Raw genomic sequence first — 5713 nt, forward strand, 5'->3', positions numbered from 1 at the left:
ATCCTGAGAAATGGCTGCAAAGGCATACTACATACCCCATAATGTCATATCTACTTTAGAGAACGGTAAGTCACAAAGCAAAACAGTAGCCACACATCCCAAGTATGACTTCTATCATTTGACCAACAGTGATACAAAAGAGAATGCAAGTGCCGTACCCTCATTACCACAAATTATGCAGTCCGGTTTCCTGCAGATGTCAGCACACCCAACGTGCAATGGATAAGCCTCACCCTGGGAAAGTCACCTTCATGATCATGGTATTTCCCCCACTAGGTAAGTATGAGTTTATAGTGGCCTGGCATCTCACCCTTGATTCCAAACATTTACACATAGGTTCATTCACTTTGCACAAGCTTTAGCCTGTCACTTGTGACATAAAGACTTTTTCAAATTTTAAGAGCCAGACAATAACATTTTGGATACTAGAATATTTGCAAAATCCTAAAAAATGTATGTACAATGTGAACAAGACCAACCAGAAGGCTTTGTGTTCATCTACATACTCCAAGCTCCTCTTGGTGATGTCAAAATCTTTTGAGGAATCTGAGACATTTGTTGATGTGGCTAGGCAGAATACGGGCCCGCAAAATGTTCAAGTCCTCATTCCTGGAACCTGTATATGTGTTACTTTACATTATGGCAATAGGGATTTTACAGATATGATCAAGGATTTGAGATGAGGACAGTATTCTGGATTATCCAGATTACTGGGCCTACTGTAATCGCAGTGTCCTTGTGATAAGGACTCAGGAGGGCCAGATAAATAGATGTAAGGACAGAAGAGAAGGCAGAGGAAAGGTGCTAAATTGCTGGCGAGAAATGTAGGCAGCCTCTTGAAGCTGGAAAATCTATGTAACAATCACTCCAACCTTAGTAGCTTAAAACTGCAGCTGCTTTATTATGTACCTTAAATTTTGAAATTAGGAATTTGGGCAGAGCTCTTCTGGGCAATTTTTCTAGTCCATGTGGTATGCACAGAGGCCATTCAGTGGTCACTGTTTGGTGGACTGATTGATCTGTGTGGTCAAAGATGGATTCATGCTTATATAACTGGTCTCTGGGTGGGGTTGGCTAGGGGGCTGGGCTTCGCTGGGTCTTTTGGCCAGAGCATCTGCATGTGGTCTCTTCAGTATAGCAGCCTCAGGTAGCCAAGACTTATTTACTTATTTATTTATTTTGGAGATGGAGTCTCTCTCAGTCTCCCAGGATGGAGTGCAGTGGCGCAATCTCGACTCACTGCAACCTCCGCCTCTCGGGTTCGGGTGATTCTCCTGCCTCAGTCTCTCGCTACCATGCCTGGCTAATTTTTTGTATTTTTAATAGAGACAAGGTTTCACCATGTTGGCCAGGCTAGTCTCAAACTCTTGACATTGAGTCATCCACCTTATAGCTGCTCAAGACTCTCAGAGAGAGTGATTCAAGACAAGAGAAAGTGGTAACTACCAATTTCTCAAAGCCTGGAATTACTTTTGCCATATTTTAATGGTCAGTATATTCATAAACCCACCGAGATTCAAGGGGAGGGGACATAGACACTACCTCTCCATGGGAGGCATGCCAAAGATATCATGGCTATCTTTAATTTGCCACAGAATTGGATTAGAAACAGTGTAAAATATACCTACATGTGTGTGTGAACAGTGTGCTACGGAAGCTCAGAGAAGGCAGGGACCAACTCAGAGTCATAGTTCAAGAGCGAGCTAAGAGTTTGTCAGACATTTCAGAGGGTAAAGCATTAAGTCATGGTGCCACAAAGGAGGTGGTCATATTTAGGAAATAACAAATTAGGTGTGTTAGAGTCGGGAGGCGTGGAGAAAGGAAGGGAGATGATGATGAGTGTGGCGTTGATACAGTGGTGGTATGATGAAGACAATGATAATGTAAACAGAACCACCCATATATTGTGCATGTTATTTCATTTATTCAGATGAGTTCTGGCTCTGTTGCCCAGGCTGGAGTACAGTGCTGGGATCATAGCTCACTGCAGCCTTGAACTCCTGGGCTCAAGTGATCCTCCCGAGTTGCTAGGATTATAGGCGTGTGCCACCACATCCGGCTAATTTCTTTAATTTTCGTAGAGACAAGGCCTCGCTATGTTGCTCAGGCTGGCCTGAATCTCCTGGCTTCAAGTGATCCTCCCTCCTCTGCCTCACAAAGTGCTGGCATTACAGGTGTGAGTCACTATGCTTGGCCTTCAAATGTCTCTTAAATGCAGCAGAATAATCAGGTGACAAGAGCAGTGGGTTGGAGAAAGGGCAGAATGGATTGGGACTAGGGGCCCAGGAGAAGAGGATTCTGACTGAAATAGAAGAGTCATGCTCTGAGAGGAGGCAAAGCAGCAGAGAGAGACCAATATGCTATCTACCACAACCCTGCTACAGCCCTGTGAAAAAACCATAGCATAGGCCCTGAATTAAGGAGTACAGCTCTGCCAGTGGTACATTCTTTCCTGGGGATAGAGCTGTATTGGCCAGGAACAGCCAAGAGAAGACAATTTGGGTACCATTTAGGGAAAAGACTAAGGGTGAAGAGGCCCAGCATGGTGGCTCATGTCTGTAATCCCAGCTCTTTGGGAGGCTGAGGCAGGAAGATTGCTTGAGGCCAGTAGTTCAAGACCACTTGGAAAATACAGCAAGACCCTGTCTCTACCAAAACAAAATGCACACACACACAAAAGATTAGCTGGGCTTGATGGCATATGCCTATTGTTCCAGCTGCTCGGGCTGCTGAGGTGGGAGGATCGCTTGAACCCACGAGTTTAAGGCTGTAGTGAGCTATGATCGCACCACTTCCCTCCAGCTTGGGCAATAGAGCCAGACCCAGTCTGCAAAAAACAAAAACAATAAAAGATTAAGAAGAAAAGTTGGCGAAGAGGATGGGTTGCAATGACATGGAGACTCCACTGGACTCTGGAGAAAGGATCACGGTTTGCACAAGTAGGTGAGGTTCTGAGCTGCAGGGAAATGAGGGTGGAGTGGGAAGAAATGACAGGAGACCCTGGGTCATTATGGTCCCTATTATGTTGAGGATGGTGGACATGGGATAAAAAGGAGGAGGGGCTACTTAATTCCTTGGTCCCTAGTCCCTCTCCTGGGAGGTGAAGCCTGAGGTTAGGATAGGGGAGAATGCGAGAGTTGCCCTCTGGGAACTCAACAAAGGCTCCAGAGAGAGTATGAGGCAGACAAATCTTTCTAGGAATCAGACGGGAGAGTGGGTATAAATGAATTGCTGGTCTTTTTCTCAAAGTCATCCAATGTATCACGAGGACAATACTGTGAAAAGGACATCTTGGAAAACCCAAAACAACATTTTTTGGAAGATAAAATAAATCCGATTTGTTGAGATGTTTCTGTGTGTTTGGAGATAAATCACATTTTTGTATTTTATCAGCAGATTGGTGGGTAGTTAAACAGCTTAAAACTGGCAGCAAAATGGAAAGGGTTCCTCGTAGCTATGAATAATCCACTATTTTATGCGGGTTTCTGGACAGCTTAAATCAGGACTGTGCAGAGAAGCACAAAGTGATTATGTAAATTGGGGTGGCTTGTTGGGGAGTGTTTGCAGAGCGTGGGAGGGAGAGGTGGTGAGGGCAGAAGGGAGAGGGAGCAGCAGTAGGCATGGTGGGCAGTTTTCCCCTCAGGTAGGCACTGACTTGGATGTGAGTGCTGGCATGTTGGGGGACACATAACCATGAGGTCAATGTGGTGCGTCTTACTGAAGTGTCCATTCAGTGTAACACAGTATTTAGGAATGCAGGCTCTAAGGTTGCACTGCTTGGTTCCCATCCTGGATCTACCACTTACAACACTGGGGAAATCTTGGTTCTCTCCTGTGTTAAATGAGGTTAATAATTTCACTTACTTCACATGATTACTGTGAGGATAAAGGAAGACGAATGTATGAAAAGTTCTTGGAACAGTTTCTGATACACAGCACACGTGGATGTCCCTATTATGGTTGTCTGCACTTTTTGTGTTTTATATTGTGTTCAGACATGGAGGTACAGGGGCCATGATAGTCTGACCTCCCTTTGCTTCCTCTGATGAGACAGAATTAAGGCATGAATTTTTCCCTCACTAAGTCACAATCATGCAGATACCAGCATGCCAGTGAAGAAGAAACACTGACTTCCTAAACAGAGAACCTGGGTCACTGAAATTACACTGGGGCTGCTCTGGTCTTCACTTTTCACTGAGATGTGAAGGCTTAGTTCTAGTACTACAGTGTCACTGGTTCAGGAAGCCCAACTGGGAGTCATATAAGTGAGTTACAGCTTCAGTTCTGCCACAGCAGAGCTGGGTGCCCTTGGCCTAATTAGGAGCACAGTGGACAGAAAGAGTGGGATCAGGCAGCCTTCACTGGTATGTCGCTTTTCCAAACTTTTCCATAATTCCTTTTTTGCCTTTGTCTTCTCCACTAGACAATATAAGTGATGATACTAATAACTTTTAATCAGCACTTATTCTATTGTAGTTATGTCTTTAGTCCTACTATCTTTTAGATCCCACAGGATCTGGCACATGGTAGGCACCTAATAAATGTTCAATAAATGATTAGATACAAGAATAGATGACCTCTATTTGAATCACACACTTGCTTAGTTTAGGGACTTGGAGCAAATTTTTTGGTCTCTCATTTTAGTCTGCCCATTATGCTGGGCATACATTAGGCACCCAGTGGATTTGGTTTAGCTGAAATACCTTGCTTCACCATTGCTTGAGGGAACAATCTAGGTTGTGATATATGGTTATTCCCAGATCTTCATCCCTGGCTCCACATTTATGTATCTACCTCTGTTCAGTCTTTCTGCTTAGATGTGTGGTAGCACCTCAAGACTTATGTTCAGACATGACCTCTGGATGGCTACCTTTTGCAAATCTTCTCTCTGTCTCCTCCATCTCAGCAAATGGCATTACCATCTATCCGGTTGCTCAAAACAAAAATGTAGGAGTCATCATTCTGTTTCCCTCTCAGCTAACAGCCAATCCATCAGCAAATCCCCTAAGCTCTCTGAATCTGATTTCTCCTCACCCTCTCCACCATCTCAACCCTTGTCCAAGCTACCCTCATTTCTTACCTGAACTATTGTGGTTATCTCCTAAATGGTCTCTGTGGTTTTACTCTTTTATACTCATCCCTTTTCTACTCTTAAGAATCCTAACTACCCCCAGCTCCTTCCAGGAAAACGATGGGTAGCATGGAATGATGACCTACTCAGCTGGAAGACTGCGGAAAAGAAAAGGAGGGATGTGGTGAGTGTGTGTGTGTGTGTATACACATGTGTTTGAGGAGCAGAGTCCTGGAGAGGGGGAATTTTAAGAGAATTGATGTCCTATGACAGGGAGCAAGAAAGGGAACCCACAAATGGGAGCAGGCAGCCCTTAAAAAAGAGGCAACCACATAGATAAGACAAAGAAGGCGCCCTGGAGATGAGCTCAGCAGGGAGGCATCCATCATTATGTGCTCTGAATGGGTTGGGTAAGCTGCTCTGGCAGGAACCACCCTGTCCATTCACCAGGCTCTGAGTGTTTAATTCAACAACTAATACTAAGTGTTTTCTGGATATAGGCACTATCGTCTCATCCTTTTGATGGATGTTTAGGACATGAGATTAAGATGTGTAATAGAACACTGAATCTCAAAAGAGAATGGAGGCTAGGTCTAGGTCTGAAGCCTTCTCCCAGGAGCCTCCATGCTCCCTGGACATAAG

Source organism: Mandrillus leucophaeus, unplaced genomic scaffold (genome assembly GCF_000951045.1).
Source record: "Mandrillus leucophaeus isolate KB7577 unplaced genomic scaffold, Mleu.le_1.0 Scaffold478, whole genome shotgun sequence".
NCBI lineage: Eukaryota > Metazoa > Chordata > Mammalia > Primates > Cercopithecidae > Mandrillus > Mandrillus leucophaeus.